Source organism: Euprymna scolopes, chromosome 45, assembly GCF_053919585.1.
Source record: "Euprymna scolopes isolate OS-2025 chromosome 45, ASM5391958v1, whole genome shotgun sequence".
Taxonomy (NCBI): domain Eukaryota; kingdom Metazoa; phylum Mollusca; class Cephalopoda; order Sepiida; family Sepiolidae; genus Euprymna; species Euprymna scolopes.
This window is the reverse complement of record NC_136526.1, coordinates 41,980,661-41,999,678: the sequence shown is the minus strand read 5'-3', so window position 1 is coordinate 41,999,678 and position 19,018 is coordinate 41,980,661. Positions and strand designations below refer to the sequence as shown.

General features: G+C 34.3%; 1 long non-coding RNA gene across 1 annotated transcript; it reads left to right on the top strand.

Moving 5' to 3' along the window:
* The first annotated feature begins 1,768 nt into the window (after positions 1–1,768).
* LOC145269499 (uncharacterized) lies at positions 1,769–16,796 on the top strand. Its single transcript, XR_013865072.1, has 2 exons — positions 1,769–1,920; positions 12,128–16,796. It is a non-coding gene; the product is annotated as an uncharacterized LOC145269499 (long non-coding RNA).
* The last annotated feature ends 2,222 nt before the right edge of the window (positions 16,797–19,018 follow it).

Sequence of the window (19,018 nt, the reverse complement as noted above, 5' to 3'; positions counted from 1 at the left end):
TTCTGATGAAAAGACTCAATTATTGACTTGAGTCGACATTACAGAAGTTCATAATTAATGTTCATTTAAAGGAAAAGTCACTAATGACAGGTCAATAAGCCAGACCTTAAAAAAGTCTCTGGGGGACATATATAATAATAACTTAGCCTAATCACTTGGGGTTTAAAAATAAAATCTCAAGGGGACGAAGAGAGTTGAGTTCCTCTTCTTCATTGGCTACATGTCTGGAATTACCTGAAAGGCAATAAAAAAAAGCTTGCCAAGAAGCACATCGCTGGCGGTTAAAAACATCGACCAATTTGATTGGTCTAAATAAAGACAGTGCGTGGCCAAATCAGCCAATGAGGGGCTTACTTATAATTGTAGAATTTCTCACATAACATTTCAAATAAAAACAACTTATTTTTATAGTTTCATAAACATATATTTATAGGTACCTCCAATGCGCACCACAGTTTTAACCCGCCTATATGTAACACGATGTAACTGTAATTTAATATTATCATCCTAACTTTTTTACCATTTAAAAGAAGAAGCTTCAAATAAACAGCTAATATTTAAAAAAAAAAATTTACAGCATACAAAAATAATGAAAATGTAAAACAAAAATCATGTTTACATTATCGACGCTTTAAAACAACGTTCTTATGTAGTGACGCTTTTGAAGCCATAGACATACCCAGGTTTTAAAAATCTAGCAAAAATCAAATAATAGTCATATCTTCCTGAAATTGTCGATATCTATTGATTATTAAATAAACTTACATAATAAAAGTAGATTTTGTCAAATATATTAAAGGAAATATTGGGGGGGGGGTTCTACCCCCCCCATATTTCATGTTACGAAAGCTAAACAAAATAAAAGTAGGATGATAAAAATTTCAACATTTTTTAAAGCTGAAAAGATCAAATAATTAAAAAATAATCATATATATATATATATATATATATATATATATATATATATATATATATATATATAAAATCTCGTTATTTATGTATTTTTGTTGTTTTTCAAAAAAGTATGGAGGCCCGTAAGCAACATTATCTTTAAATACATAAGTGTCAACAGAAGACGTTAAAATTAATTTTATTTTATTATCTCTCGTCTGTGAAATTCGTTAATAAAAATCTAAGGTAAGTCTTATATTGTTTTTTTTATCCATAGCAAAAAAAGCAACAAAAAAAAAAGAAAAAAAAAAGTTCCATTAACCATTATAATGCGAATGTCCATCCATAGAAATTGACACAAACACACGAAATGATGACGTTGCAGTTAATGTTTATAACGCTGATGTTTTACTATATATTTATTATATATTATTAAATTTCCAGGAGAAAAAGCAAAAAATGCAAATAAAGACCAATTGTGTTATTTTCATCTGCATAATTTTGTTGTTTTTTATTGTGTACTTTTCAATAATGTCCTTTTTTTTATATTTTATAAATATAAATCGCTCCAAAATACAAAATAACAAAAAAGGCCAAGTTTAGCCTATTCACCGTTTTCGATAGCGCCACGCCACGCAGAAAATTAGGGAAGACGCTAGCTGACTATTACCATTTAATTAAATATAGCTTTACTCGATTTAGTTGATGTATCAAAATAATTTATTTTTATCCTAACCTGTTGAGGGAGCTAGATTTTCCCCTGATATTAAAAATCAACCTTGTGTCTAACCAAACCCTCGTGGGGAGACAAATCACCTGGACATTAGGAAATGCTGAATTATCTCCCTTGATTTTTTTCAGATGTGGTTTTATTTTTTTTTCGAAACCCGAACAAAAAAAATACTTTCTCGTGTTAAAAGCTTTTTAATTTTACGAAATTTTTCTTTTGTTTGATATCGGTTATCGTTCTTCTTCCCCACAAGAAAACGGATGCAAAGGTCAGAGGGGGGGGGGGGAGACGTCAATAAAGTAAGTTATTATTCGCTATTCATTTTCTCTGACGAATTCAAGTTTTCTCGTTTTTAAATTTATCATTTATATTTCAATTTAAAGGAAACAAATTGGTACTAGTGCAGACTGCAGAGTAGAGTGATCCGGACGTAAATAATAACGTTATTATTTAAAAAGCCATTCTTAACATGGGGAGGGGAGGGTGTTTTGTTTTGTACCTATTATTCTATACTTCAACCTTACAATTGAATAAAAAAACATATCATAAAACTTTATGATTTAAAAAATAGCGCGGATCAGTAAGTGCACTGAGAGTGCCACTCACTGCACTAGCAAGCACCAACAAATTATTTTAACCATAAAATAAAAATATATTTTTTGAATCTCAAATAATTGAACTTTAAATTACGATTTAAAAACATATTAAAATAAATTGTTTTGAATTTGAGCGGTTATTCTGATTTTTGCACACAATTTATTTACAGGAAAAACAAAAAAAAAGTATTTATTTTTGAGGTGCTTATTCAAATTGACACTTATGGCGGGAATTAAAAGTAAAGAAAATACAGAAAAGTCTGTACGATGTACCTCCAAAAGTCACCACAGGATTACCCCCCCTCCCTATATGTAAAACGATGTAACTTTATTATAAATTAATTTTATCAATATAAATTTTGTTCCATTTAAAAGAAAAAGGGGAAAATAAACCAGTAATAATTAAAAAAAAAAAAATTATCGAACGAAAATAATGAAATTGCGAGACGAAAATCGTGTTTACATAATTGGCGCTTTAAAATAACGTTCCCATGTACTACATGGGCCATGTAGTAAGCATTCCGAACGTGAAAACATACCCGTGTTTAATAAATCTAGCAAAAATCAACTAATGGTCAAATTTTCGTGAAATTTTACTTATCCATTTTAGAATGAAATTACATATAAAATGCAGTTTCCGTAAAATATACGAAGGGGAATTTTTTTTTTTTTTTTTTTTTTTAGTGTGTGTCCCCCCCCCTCATATTTTTTTCGATTTTTTTTTTTTTTACATAGGCATAACCACTTATCGAGGCTAAGAAGCCACTCGAGGATAAGGTTAAAGGGCGTACAGTAGAAATTGGACAATATAGTAATCGTTAGTAATGGAAATTCGGTAAATTTGTTAACTTAAATGGAAAGGTTCATCAAAAACTTGTTTACGTTAGACTTGAAGACAACCATATTGTAGTCAGCTGGAAAGCAGGAAAACGGAAGATAATTCCATAGGTGTGCAGTTCTAAGAAAGAAGCTTTGTTCATGGAATCTACGTTTAGGTTTAGACACAGATAAAGAGTGGGGGAAATTGTTGATAGTGTTTTCTGCTAGACAGGTGTTTCTTGTGAAAGTTTGGCAAGGAGGGAGCATAGATTGGAGCTCAGCTCAACAGCACTCGCAATGAGAATAACGATAAAGCAGAGACAAACTCGCAACTAGAAAGAGGTTGCAGGGAAGAGAAAAAGACACCCCCTACGAGACTACGAAGTCTATTTTGAACTCTATCAAGGCAGGATAAGTCATTCCTAGCAGCTCCTGCCCAGATTTGAACAAAATATATTTAAATCTATCGAAATTTCTATTTATTATGAAACATAAGAGTTCAAATAAGTAAAACATTTTTTTTTAATTTAAATACACATATTGAACAAAAAATTACCTTGAAGTTGCAAGTAAAAAAAATGACATAAATTTAATATTATTTTTTTTAATAGCGTTTTTTCGAATTAATATATACTATAATCAGTTGAATTGCCAAGAAAAAGAAACTTCCTAAAAATTAATTAATTTTTAAAAGATAAAAACAATTAAATTTTCATTATTTCAAAATGTTTTGTTACAACATAAATTTTTAATTAATTGTTTAAATTTTTTTTTAAATATTAAGTTTTAATATAAACATGGCTCTTTTGATCAATTTTATCGCCAGATTAAATCCGAGTTGAAAACATTATTGCACAATTATTAAACATTTTGTAGCCCCCCTCCATATTTTGTTTGTCTCTTTTTACCGAACACAAATATGGAAGCCGGTAGTTAACCAAATGGACATTCAGTAAAACCGTATTTCATATCTAATATACAAATGTGTATAATATTATTAATAATTAAACTGTGTAAATCTTAAAACCTAACAAAATTATAAAAAAGATTAATTATTAATTGCAGTTTGAAGAAGATAAACGAAGGTTTTAAAAAATTATTAAGTCACTTCTGCTTTTCCATAGTTCGTATAGTTAACACAAGTCTGACGTCATGGAATCATGCTTTCTTTTTTTTCACATTCGGTTGGCAGTCTCTAAAGTACTAGTTACAGAACGGAATTTACTTGGCCTTTGGGACAAGATCAAAGTGTAGTATCTGTTCTTCAGATGCTGCACTTCTATTTCTTGTTCTCTTTCGGTGGAGGAGAAATCCTTCACGACTGAGACAATTTTTATTTTTGTACCTTTTCTCCACGTTAAAAAACGACCCTGGTGTCTAACTCTGTCCCGTGGGGAGGCATAGTAAATAGGTACAGAACGGAAATGTCATATTCCGAAAACCACATAATTTGATCAAGTATTTTCTTTATTTAAGAAAAATCAAATTGTTGTGACTAAGCGAGTCGTAGTGATTCGTCATGCATGATGAAATCAACAAGAGGGACAACTGAATTTGATGTATCGAGGTAAAAAAAAAATCAGTAGTTATGGTATAAAGATGGGGTCCGAAAATCCAACCTCGTTCTGAGTTTGGGGAAAGTTGATTCTGTAAGCGGTGTTGAGGGAGAACTTAACACCGTAGAATAAACGTGGCAAAACAGTTGAATTTTAAAAAATGTAATTTCTTTGAACTGTTGAATTAAAAAAAATATAAATTCTTTGAACTGTTGAATTAAAAAAATATAAATTCTTTGAACTGTTGAATGTAAAAAAAATATAAATCCTTTGAACTGTTGAATTAAAAAAAATATAAATTCTTTGAACTGTTGAATTTTAAAAAAAATATAAATTCTTTGAACTGTTGGATTAAAAAATATATAAATTCTTTGAACTGTTGAATTTTAAAAAAAATGTAAATTTTTTGAACTGTTGAATGTAAAAAAATATAAATTCTTTGAACTGTTGAATTAAAAAAAATATAAATTCTTTGAACTGTTGAATTTAAAAAAAATTAAATTCTTTTAAACTATTGAATGTAAAAAAATATAAATTCTTTGAACTGTTGAATTTAAAAAAATATAAATTCTTTGAACTGTTGAATTAAAAAAAATATAAATTCTTTTAAACTATTGAATGTAAAAAAATATAAATTCTTTGAACTGTTGAATTAAAAAAAATATAAATCCTTTGAACTGTTGAATTAAAAAAAATATAAATTCTTTGAACTGTTGAATTTAAAAAAAAATATAAATTCTTTGAACTGTTGGATTAAAAAAAATATAAATTCTTTGAACTGTTGAATTTTAAAAAAAATGTAAATTTTTTGAACTGTTGAATGTAAAAAAAATATAAATCCTTTGAACTGTTGAATTAAAAAAAATATAAATTCTTTGAACTGTTGAATTTAAAAAAAAATATAAATTCTTTGAACTGTTGGATTAAAAAATATATAAATTCTTTGAACTGTTGAATTTTAAAAAAAATGTAAATTTTTTGAACTGTTGAATGTAAAAAAATATAAATTCTTTGAACTGTTGAATTAAAAAAAATATAAATTCTTTGAACTGTTGAATTTAAAAAAAATTAAATTCTTTTAAACTATTGAATGTAAAAAAATATAAATTCTTTGAACTGTTGAATTTAAAAAAATATAAATTCTTTGAACTGTTGAATTTAAAAAAATATAAATTCTTTGAACTGTTGAATTTAAAAAAAATTAAATTCTTTTAAACTATTGAATGTAAAAAAATGTAAATTTTTTGAACTGTTGAATGTAAAAAAATATAAATTCTTTGAGCTGTTGGATTAAAAAAAATATAAATTCTTTGAACTGTTGAATTTTAAAAAAATATAAATTCTTTGAACTGTTGAATTTTAAAAAAATGTAAATTTTTTGAACTGTTGAATGTAAAAAAATATAAATTCTTTGAACTGTTGAATTTAAAAAAATATAAATTCATTGAACTGTTGAATTTAAAAAAATTTAAATTCTTTTAAACTATTGAATGTAAAAAAATATAAATTCTTTGAACTGTTGAATGTAAAAAAATGTAAATTCTTTGAACTTTTGAATGTAAAAAAATATAAATTCTTTGAACTGTTGAATTAAAAAAAATCTTTTGAACTGTTATATAAAAAAGGTAGTTATGCACTTTTGGCTGAAATAATAACATTATTTAGAAAGCCATTCTTAACATGAGGAGGGAGGGTGTTTTCTAACTGTTCTTTGCTTTCATTTAACAATTTAATAAAAAAGATATCATAAAACTTGAATTTAACTTTAAAATACTATTTTAAAAAAAAAACGCAGTAATAAATATGCATAAACACAAAAAATTCTAATTCTTAGAACTGTTTAATTAAAATAAAAAAAGTCTGTTGTCTACAGTAGTAGATGCTCGAAAATTTTTGGAATTACTTTTTGTTTTTCTTTTTAACTTATCTTGCCTTTGGTAGCAATAATTTTTTTTACTATACCTTTTCTGTTTTTCAAAGTTAACAACTCAGTACTTTATTAAAAGGGGATAGGTTCTCCATCGAAACCGGTGACAGAGTACCACATAACCCAAACTCAGAACGAGGCTGGATTTTCGGACCCCATCTTTATACCATAACCAAAATCAGCCTTATGTTCAATAGTGTAGTAATAAAATTGCTAAAAATCGTAAATTTTAATTTTATTGAATAAAAAAAAAATTATTTAATCGATTTACATAATTTTTGGAATATGACATCTTTGTTCTGTAATGAGTACATACATCGTAAAGATTTTTCTGTATTTTCTTTACTTTTTAACTGCCGTGATATGGAGAGTAGAAAATGCACTGTGGATGTGTTGTTGGCAGCTCCCATAACTCTTGCTTCTCCTAATTTGTCTCTCAGCCCTCGTTTAAACCGAATGATTTTTCTGACAAAGGGAGAAGAAAAAACTTTTTTTGCATTAGCTGTGGCCTGAGATGTCAGAAAATTTTCTGTTTCTATTTCTATTCTTGTAATCATGTCACTAGTAAGGGTGCTGGAGGTAAACATTTTTCTGAGCTGACGTTATCCATCCGATAGTCAGGGACCCAAACCTTGGACTAACCACTAAGGAGGCCATCCTATCAGCAGATGTAAAGTACTAGGGCTGCTGTATTGCCATTTGGTGAGTGAATTCTGGACCATGCAGCAGCTTCTGGTGGGGCTTCTTAATGCCATATTAGTGGGTAATTGTTACGGCTTTACCTTATCATGGTCTACAAACAAAAAATATTTCTTCACTTCTTTTTCTTCTTTAGTTTCCATCTCTGAATTGCTCTAACCAAATCTGTCAACCTATTCCACAAATCTTAAAATCCTACCATGAAAGGTCTCCAGAAAAAATACATGATTACACCCAGAACTCCAACTTCCAACGTAAGCTCCCACTATCATGTCTCCTTCTTTAACATCAGGGGTCCACGTCCCAACCTTCCAGAGGTTGAAATCCAATTACGGGAGACCAAACCTGACCTATTCTTCCTAAGTGAAACTGGCACTGGACCAACTATTTCCCTAGATGAGTTTCTAATTAAAGGATATTCTAAGTTAACATCCAAATCTGACCCCGAAAATCGACATGGGCATGGAATATGTGCCTACATTAGGGATGGCTTTCCATATGGTAAGGACATCTCCAGAAAAGACCCTAAATTTCCCTATATGTCGACTGCATTTATATTTGCCCTCTATCGCCCCCATAACAGCGGAGTTACTATCTTTAATAGCATATCTGGGAAAATTGATCATATCCTGCCTGCTCATCCTTTGGCTAACATTCACGTCTGTGGTAACTTCAATGTTTACAATGTGGAATGGTTAGCCCACCCAAACAAAACAGATGATGAGGGGAGGTTCTGTCATGATTTCTCCATTGTTTATGACCTAACCCAGATTGTTCACAAACTTACCCGTGCCTGACACTGATGGTCAATATGCAAGTCTCCTAGACCTTTTTTTCACAACTTGCCCTGAGTTATGTCTGTCCTCTGTTCTGTCTCCTCTTGGATCTTCTGACTACTCAGTTGTTTCCGTTAGGATAAAAACACAATGTAATAAGTCCTCCAACATACCTATCTACTGTACAGTACACCGATACTCTGTGGCTGACGGATAGTTTTCATACATTTATGTTGATCTACCTCTTCGATTTATGTTTAAAAATGAATGTGTCCTCCATAGTATCAGACCTGACAGAATGGTTAATTGTAGGTATAGACCAATTCATACCCACCAAAAAATCCTAGCAAAAACCTAACAGCCAGCTGTAGTTCTCTCCAGAATGTGCTACTGCCATTGCAAATAGAAATCGCTATTTCCATTGCTTCCAACATAATATATGTACTGAGACTAAAGCTGCTTTCAGGACTGCCAGCAACTACTGTAAAAGAGTAATAAAGAATTCAAGAGAGTTGTATACTCAGTCTGTCAACTCCAAAGTAGCTGAGCAATGGCTTGGTTCTCACCAATTTTGGCAAATAACAAACAGGGTCCTGAATAGAAGTGTGTGCTCTATCCCAACCATCATCAAGGAACTTGAAGTCATCTCGTCAGCATCGGACAAAGCCAAACTCTTTGCAAAATACTTTGCAGCTTATTCTACTCCATGCGATCATGGCTGCAAACCTCCCGTATTTCCTCCTGTATCTAAAAACACGCTATGCGACATGCAAATATCTGTGCCTGATGTCGCCAAGCTAATCAAAAACCTTGATTCCAGTAAAGCCACTAGCCCTGATGGCATTCCTATTATAGTGCTCAAAAATTTTCAACCAGAACTAACACCCATACTTACAAAACTATTTAAGCATTGTCTTAATGAGAAATGTTTTCCAACACCCTGGAAAACCTCATTAGTATGTCCCATATTTAAAAATTCAGGTGATCACTCATCTCCCTTTCAATAAAGACCAATTAGTTTCCTGTGCGTCATGAGTAAGTTGCTAGAATCTGTATTAAATAGAAAAGTAGTTAACCTCCTCAGCAAAAATAACCTCCTCAGTGACATGCAATATGGTTTCCGTTCTGCTAGATCTACAGCAGATGTGTTAACAGTTATATCTCATAGGATTGAGACAAAGTTTTAATGTTTATCAATGCCTCCATTCAGTCTTGAAAGACAAAGGATACCCTCTGTAGGAGCAGCTGCGGGTGTAATTGTGAGGCAAGGTTTGCGCAATCCCCTACCATACCTCTCTGAATCGGCACTGTTTGAGTCCAGCGGCAAGGAGAAGTCCAGAATGACTGGAAACAGTGCCGAGATAAGCAGAGATCACATACAGCACCTAAAAGTCCCAAATGATCACCCGTTTAGTACTGACCAGGTTCAATGTTGCTTAACTTCGGTGATCCAGCAGGAATCGGTCTATGAACATAATTATGCCGTATATATTAATTTCTATATATGCATTCTATAACATAATAACAGAAATGTTTTGTTTTTTTTACACCGGCATAACCACTTATCAAGGCCCAGAGACCACTCGAGGATAAGGGTTAAGAGTGTACAGTAGTCAATTAGACAATATAGTAATCGTTAGTAATGGAAATTCAGTAAATTTGTTAAGTGGAACGGCTCATCAAGAACTTGTTTACGTTAGACTTGATGACAACCATATTGTAGTCAGCTGGAAAGCAGGAAAACGGAAGATAATTCCACAGGTGTGCAGTTCTAAGAAAGAAGCTTTGTTCATGGAATCTACGTTTAGGTTTAGGCACAGATAAAGAGTGGGGGGAATTATTGATAGTGTTTACAGCTAGACGAGTGTTTCTTGTGAAATTTTGCGAGGGGGGACCATGGATTGAAGCTCAGTTGAGCACCTGCCATGAAAATAATGATAAAGCAGAGACAAACTCGCAACATCTCTTCTGTGAGATAGAGGTTGCAGGGAAGAGAAAAGGACATCTACGAGGCTACGAAGTCTATTTTGAACTCTATCAAGGCAGGCCAAGTCCTTTCTAGCAGCTCCTGCCCAGATGTGGCAACAGTATTCCATCCTTGGACGTACCTGGCTCTTATATAGATAGAGATATCTACTGGATCTATAGAATGATCCCACCATTTTTCCAGCAGCCTTGGCAATAGATTTGATGTACGTGTTCCATTCAAGATCAGGAGTAAAGGTCAAGCCCAGAAGCTTGTCAAAACATGAGGCCTCCCCAAGATGAGAGCCATTTATTTTAATTGATGCCAGATGGGGATCAGAACGTTGATGCTGTAAAGATAGAAGCTTGATTTTAGATGCATTAAAAGTAACCAGTCACTCCTTTCCCCATTGTACCACGTGCTCAAGATCAGTTAAGTGACCATTTGGGAATACCAGGTGCTGTATGTGGAAGGATGTCAACACCTTCCTACAAAACCTTTAATGGGACTATACATGCAACTGTGAGATGCTTGTTAATTTGATAGTCCCACTGAAATTAAGCAAATGAGAAAATGTATAGAATGTATAATAAAAAGAAAGCGTGAAATGAATCAGCATCATCATCATCATCATCATCATCATCATCATCATATTCGGTTTAATATTAAAGTTATTACTATTATAAATAGTATTATTTGAATATTAAATCTTTTTATTTAAAATGACAGTACCTATGACTACCCCTGCCCTTCTCCACAGTAAATCTGGCAAATAATCCACCCGCGATGTCTACATTCAGTAGAAGTCACTCTCAAAAGCAGAGTATATGCTGCCATTAAGTGATCCATCAACTTATGTATTTGAAATGGGTAAGAGATAGAGAAAAATATGCCATTTCTACTGGGCAAAGAATATTTTAACGAAGGTAGCCATTTTAAAATAACCATGTAATACATGTAATAATACAATTTATACAAGAATTATTTTATATAATTAAATTCATATTCTAAGATGAGAAACAGCCAAGATCTCTTTGATTCTCTCTCCTCTGATCTTGAGCACGCGGTGCAAAGGGGTAAAAATGTGGCTTGTTAATTTTAACCAAACTTCTATCTTTCCATCATCAATGCTCTGACCCACATCTGGCCCCTATTGAAATGAACAGCTCTCACCTTGAGTATGCTCCATGTTTAGACAAATTTCTTTGTCTGAGCCTCACTCCCGATATTAAATGGAGCACATACATCAAATCTATAGCCAAGGTCACTGGAAAAAAAAGGTTGGAGCATTCTATCGCTCCAATAAATATCTCACTGCTGAAGCAATTCTCTACCTGTATAAGAGCCAAGTACGTCTTAGGTTTGAATATTGTTGTCACATCTGCGCAAGAGCTGCTTGAAGCACCCTATCTTGCCTTGCCAGAGTTCAAAATAGACTTCTTAATCTAGTTGGCAATGCCCTCTTCTCTGCAGCCTCTTTCTCACAGAAGAGACGTTGCGAGTCTGTTCCTGCTCTATCATGGCAAGTGTTTGACTGAGCTCCACTCTATGCCCCCCTCATTAATCCTTCACAAAAATCACTATCAATAAATTCCCCCATTCCCTATTGTTGCCTAAACTTAAACATGGATTCCATGAACAGAGCTTCTTCCCTAGAACTGCCCGCCTGTGGAACTGTTCTGCTGGTTTGCTTTCCAGCTGACTACAATATCATTATCTTCAAGTCCAGCATAAACAAGTTCTTGTTGAACTGACCTCGTTAATGATTTAATTATACCAAATTACTTCTACAAATAATTATTACTCAACTGTCCCAATGACTACAATACGCACATTAATCCTTATCCTTAAATGGCCTCTGGGCCTTGATATGTGATGACCCAATTGTAAAAAAAAAATATCTATTTCACATGCTGGCATGTGGTGCATGGCTTTTAGAAACTGACTTCCAAACTATCCTATCTCTGGTCAGGTTTTATTTATTCTCTCAAGTCCATCCTTATTAATTCCTTCCATATTTTATTAGTCTTCCCCTGATAACTAATCTGTTCTGAATTTACTAACCCAATTACTCTGGTGCTTTCAATGTGCCCAAAAATCTCCTGCTGCATTGTTTGAGTTTCTATAAAAAAAATTACTGACTCTTTTTTTTCTGTAATTTTTTCAGAATCTTCAGTCTCAGATGGAAAACTATTTGGAAATACTGCAGATCTCAACAGCTCTTTGTAAGAACTGCCCAAACCTTACATTGTTATCTCCCCTGATGGGGATATACATTTGACTGGGAACCACTTGTGAATTTGATATTACCATGAAACAGTTGGTTTAATTAATAACCTTTGTTTGGTTTAATTAATAATCATAGTTAAATGAATTATGAAATAAATAAAGAAAAACGTAACTTTATTTTTTTTAAATAGCTTCATATCGATGATGACTAAAGAAACAAATGAATGAACTATGTAACAGTTTCTCAGCACACATAGACCGTCTGTTTAATTTTTTTACATCTGTACATAAACAAAGTGAAAGAAAACACCAAAGAGAAAAAACATTGCTCATGCGTCCTTTTATACAAAAAACAATCAAAGAAAGATAACTCAGAGTGCCTAATTTAAAGTCCACATCATCAGTTAACAAAGAGATGCAACTGCTCACAGTCCACATAATTGAACATAAAGATCAAAGAGAGACAACTCTTCAGTATTTAAAAATACACTTAACATTGATAATTTTCAATAGAAACTTCCTTCTTTAGGGATATGCAGGCAACTGTGGGCCGCTTGTGAATTTGAAAAACAAATGAGAAAAGCATTTAAAAAGAATAATCATATAGATGTATAATACAAAGAAGAAAGAGATTAATGAATCACTATCATCATATTTGGTTTAACATGCTGGTGTGTTATGGATGTTTAACATGCTGGTGTGATGGATGTTTAACATGCTGGTGTGTTATGGATGTTTAACATGATGGTGTGTTATGGATGTTTAACATGATGGTGTGTTATGGATGTTTAACGTGCTGGTGTGTTATGGATGCCTATTTAGAAATCAACTTCCAAACTAATCTATCGCTGATTGGGTCTTATTTATTCTCTCAATTCCATCCTTATCACTAATTCCTATAGTTTTATTGGTCTTTCCCTGCCAACTGCTCTTGTCTACATGTGCTAACCTAATATAATTCTTTCAATGTAACCAAACCAACAAATTTTCCTAGGGTGAGTGCTGCTTTATTTGAATTTCTATAAAAAATTACTGGCTCAGTTCTGGTTAAGAAGAAATGCAGGCATAATCACAGTAACACATTGTTCTGTGTTAAATCATCAAAGTTAAACAACGTTGAGCTTGGTCAGCCTATAGTGGGTGACCATTTGGGAATATCATACACTTTATATAGAAAAATATAAAAACTTTTCTGCAAGAACTGCGAAACCCTAGTATTATCATCTCCCCTGGTGAGGATATACATTTGATTGGGGACTGCTTGTGAATATACGATGAAACTTCCTCCTTTGCATGTGAATTTGATATCCCATGAGACTTCCTTCTTTGGAGCAAGCTGGTTTAACCCACCTTGGGTGTATGCCACTCAGGTAAAGATGACTAGAAACTTGAAAAGGCATAAGTTTACAGAGAAACTATTTAATTTTTTTAATTTGCCCAAACCAAGTCTTTTCAGTTGAGTTTTAACAAAAATATTACTGACTCATTTTCTGTAATTTTTTTTCTGAATTTTCAGAGAAACTTAAGAAGAAATGTATGAGAAGACTTTAATTTTTAGTGAGGATTGTGACTCTTCTCTTTCACAGTGTTCTCATTTGAAAATCCACAGACAAATATCCAACGAAAAGAAACTATATTCTTGTAGAGTTTGTAACTGAGTATTTTCAAATAATACTGCTTTGCTAAACCACATGCTGAGAAGAAAGTAAATCATGAACAATGCCAAATTAAAACAATACATGGAAGTGCACCCAAGAGCGAAACCATACTGTTGTGAAATCTGTAGCTCTGTGTTTCTACAGAAATCTAATTTGGAAAAACACATGCTGGTACACTCTGGGGACAAACCATATTCCTGTGACGTGTGTGGCACTAGATTTTCACAAAAAGCTAATATGGAGACCCACATGAGAATACATACAGGAGAGAAACCGTATGCTTGTAAAATTTGTAGCCTGGCGTTTTCACGTAATTCTTATCTAGAAAAACATATGGAAAGACATACAGGAGAGAAGGCACATTATCCGTGTACAGTTTGCGAAACAGTGTTTGATTTGAGGTCTCATCTCAAAAGACATATGAGTATACATGTGGGGGATAAGCCGTATTCTTGCAAAGTGTGTGGTGCTAAATTTTCACGGAATTCGCATTTGAAATCCCATTTGCAGACACACTCTGGAGAGAGACCATATTCTTGCAGAGTTTGCGGGGCTAAGTTCTTACGCAATGCTAACCTGGAGACCCACATACGAACACACACTGGAGAGAAAGCATATTCTTGCGAAGTTTGTAGCTCTGCCTTTCTACAGAAGTCTCATCTTAAGACCCATATGAGAATACATACAGGTGATAAACCATTTTGTTGTGAAGTATGTGGATGTTCTTTCACACAAAAAGCTAATCTTGAAATTCACATGAGGAGACACACAGGAGAGAAACCTTATTCGTGTCAAATTTGTGGATTGGCATTTTCACGCAATTCTAAACTTGAAAACCATATGCGAACACACACTGGCGAAAAGCCTCATTATTCGTGTAACGTTTGTAGATCTACATTTTCAGGTAGCTCTCATCTTAAAACACACATGCGAACACACACTGGAGTTAAACCATATTCTTGTCAAACATGTAGCTTAGCATTTTCACAGAACTCACATCTGAAGTCTCACATGCGAATACACTCGGGAGAGAAACCATACTCTTGTGAAGCTTGTGGTGCTAGATTTTCACGGAAGACTCATCTACAAATTCATGTGCGAACACACACAGGAGAGAAACCATACTTGTGCCAAACGTGTGGATCTGCATTTTCAGAAAGGTCTCATCTCAAAACACATACAAGAAGACACACACAAGATAAACCGTATTCTTGTGAAGTTTGTGGCATAGCATTTTCACATAATTCCAGTTTAAAAAAACATATACTCATACATACAGAACAACCACGACCAGTAGAGGTTTATAATGGCTGTTTAAGATCAGGTATTGATGAGCAATGCTTTCAAAAAGATGTCAGGTCTAAGTAACAACAACAGATGCAGGTGGAAAGTGTGAGCCACCTGGTATCAAGTTGCAAAGTTCTTTTTGGAGACGGCTACTACACACTAAGACATGAAGGTTTGTGTAAGTACCTCCACTGCACCATTTGTAAAATACTATGCATCTAATATAGCAGCAAGTCCTTGAAACATAAACCTGAAACAACTTCTTTTTTTTTTAATTACATTTTCACCTCAAACAAGAAACATTGCCACTTTGATGTAGGGAGCTACTATCAGGGACATAGTCTACAGGAATACTATGTGGGGAGTTGAGCAGCAAGATGTTGGTTCATGTTACACTTGAACTTCCCCATTTCAGTGCAGTTGGGGAAGCAGGGACCCAGAAGGGAATTCCAAAGTCTAGCGGTTCTGGGGAAGAAAAAACTACTGGAGTAGAAGGCTCTCTTACATCTAAGGATCTCTACTATCAAGGGGTGGGATTTAGCTGCTTGTCAGGTTTGTCGAGGGTATTTACGTCGAGGGGGTACAAGTGCTTGCAGTTCGTCGGGGAATTCACCATTAAAGCACTTGTAGAACAGGCAGAGGGATGCTACATTTCTCTTTTGAACCTTGTCTAAGAGTGAGAGATTAATAGCAGATGCACCAGCCCAAATATGACAACAATACTCCATACATGGGTGAATGGTGGCTTTATAGAGTTACAGGATACTTTTGGATGTTAGTAGCTTTCTAGCACAGTAGAGAGAACCTACATTCTTCGCAGCGGTCCTAGCAATGCTCTCAATGTAATTGTTCCAACTCATGTTTCCTGTGACCGTTAGGCCAAGGAGTTTAAAATATGTACTTTCAGATAAAGAGTCTTTGGCCATTGCTATTTATGGTAGAGAAGGTTTCTTGTAATTATTGAAGGAAACAAGCTTAGTCTTTCAGTATTGAATGTGACCATCCATTTTTGTCCCCATTCCACTACAGATTGGAGGTCATCCTCTAGTGTTTCTGCCATTTCTTTAGAGATGTGTATGTTTGTTTTCCTGTCGTGTCTGCTATAGAGCATGATGTCATCAGCATTTTGTCAGGAAGGTCATTTATGAATATTAGGAATAATAGAGGTCCAAGGATAGACCCTGGAGGCACTCCCACATTTATATCATATTGTTTAGATGTACGACTGTCATGGACAACCTGGATTTTTCTCTTATCTAAGAAGGATTTAATTATGTTAAGTATTCTTCCAGTGATACTGTATGATCTAATTTTCCTGAGAAGACCTTTATGCCGTACCCTGTCAAAAGCCTTAGATATATCTAGAGCTACCGCTCTTCACTCCCCTGCTTTGTCAAGTGAATAGTATATACGTTCAGAGATTATAGATTATAAAAACTGTTGGAAATGAGATGTACACCATACATTATGACCATTTAATCCTCATAGCCACCTACCTTGAAAATGCTGCTGTCAAACATGACATGGTAATATGAAATAAGACAGAGAGAGTGGTTGAAGTGAGTGTCCCTAATGATGGAAGTCTGAAAGAGAGAAATAGACCAAATATCAAGGTCTCATACATGATATGAAGAGAAACTGGAATTTTAGGAAGATTATATGTACCATAGGGCTTATGAAAAAGAAGTTTGAAGCCTATCAAACAAGTATTCCTGGTGAACCGCGTGCAAGCGAGATCCAGACAAAAATAAGACAATTTGAAAAAAGAAACTGGAATCTTAGGAAGATCTTCATCATGCCAATAATTATAATAGCAACCAGACTCATGTCAGGGTTAAGGGCATTGAAGACAACCCACTGCTCAAACTAGAAGTGAACTGAGAGAAGTTTAAGAAGGGAGATGTTGTTTGGGTCAAAACTCATGTGGCATATGATATGCAAGATATGATACCAGATGCCTCACTGAGATAAGCAGCCTTCAATCAGTCCATGTGTGCTCTGTCCTATTAAAAGTTGGTTGGTTGTTTTTGTGTTACGGCATATCAACCCTTTTCAGGTTATTTAATGCCGAATCCAAAGATTTTGGAAGAAAAATTTTTTAATAGAATATATTTGTTGTTTTCAAGTCGGTTTCTATTAAACCCATACTTGGGACCCTAACAGGTACTACCACTCCGGGTCAGAGTGGACCTGGGAGCAATGGCAATTAAAGGGTGGCTCCACACTCCCCAAAGCCCGCAGGCTGGGGCCTCACCACTAGATATAATTTAAGGTCATATCCAGGACCCTGTCCTATTAAAAACTTATGGCCAGTGACACAATCACAATCACCATTGGATGACGAAAGCGCATTGGATTCTGAGACTAGTGAACCATAGCTCTGGTTGCACCAGTGATTTGGGTATTAGCAGCTTCCCAGTTGGCACAGTGACTCTCGATTCTCAGACTGTAGATAAAAGCACATGTGAAAATGAAGCTTGTGACATTCCTCTACAAAGGAGTGCTCAGCAAAGATGATTGTCACCTCCCTGTCTGTGATCATGAGATCAGTGGGGAGTATAGGGAAACTTTAGGAAACCAAGAAATCTCTGAGTTTCAAAAACTACCCAGAAAATATACTTGGTGAATTATCTGCAACAGAGATACAAACAATTGCCCTTAACAGAACAGTTAAAAAGGGAGATGAGGCATATTCTTGTGAACGTTATATTTTAGCATTTTCGTATAATCTCAAAAAAGAATTTTTTTAAAAGAGCAGCATACAGAAAGAGTGTGAGCAACCTGATATCCTTTCACCAGCAGAACCTTACATCTATAAGGTTCTACTGGTGGACGGATACTATAAAATGTGACGCTTGAAGGGAGTAAATATCTTTATTGGACCATCTGTAAACATTTGAAGACGTTTTGCTTGGAATGTATGTGATAATGGGTAAATGTCTGGCATCTGGTAGGATGCCCCATTCACAGCTAATATAACATGATGAGAAAATTAAAGAGTCAGATTTATGGTGCAACATTTTCAGACAGTTCTCATCTAGAAATACATGTGTGCAAAATTAATAACGAGTTGTAAGGTTCTGTTGGCAAGGAGCTACTACACATTACAACATAATGGCGTTGCTAAGTTTTGAGACATAGTGTTGAACAAAGATGGCGGTGTAGTTCAGATCAGTAACCAAGATGGTGGCCAAGAATCAAACGCGGTCCGTGGTGTAGTTAACCTTTTAAGTTCTGAGATATTGTGTTGAACAAAGATGGCGATGTAGTTCAGATCAGTAACCAAGATGGCGGCGTAGTTCAGATCAGTAACCAAGATGGCGGCCAAGAATTAAATGCGGTCCGTGACGTAGTAAACGGCGGACTGATTGAATCCAAAACTTGACAATTTTTATAATAATTTTGGGACGTTTTCATTGGTTGTTTAGCACAGGCGTTGGTTATAAAATGATTGGCGAATCCATTCGTCTCATACCCCCATTAGGAGTCAAAAACATTTTACAGGTGTGTATAGATATCTCCACTGAATCATCTGTAAAAAGTTGAATATCGAATGCATTAGCAAGTCCTAGAGACATATTTACTAGAAAGAACTGTTCTAAATAATTCTTAAACCATCCACTGTGCAATTCCTGCTGCTACTTATCTAGGAAACGGAGCTGTTAAACCTGGAAAAGTGATATGTGAGAAGAGAGAGAAAATAGCAACCCTAGTTAAAGGCAATGTCACTAATGCTGGTTTAAATAGAGATGAAATGGAGAAAGTTTTATGTAAGATATGAAAAGAAGATACTTGTGCAGTATTTGAACCAAACGTAACTAACTGGCCGCTCAGCTTTGCTTGGAACATGCCGGCTTTTGCCAAGCATCACTGATTATCAAATC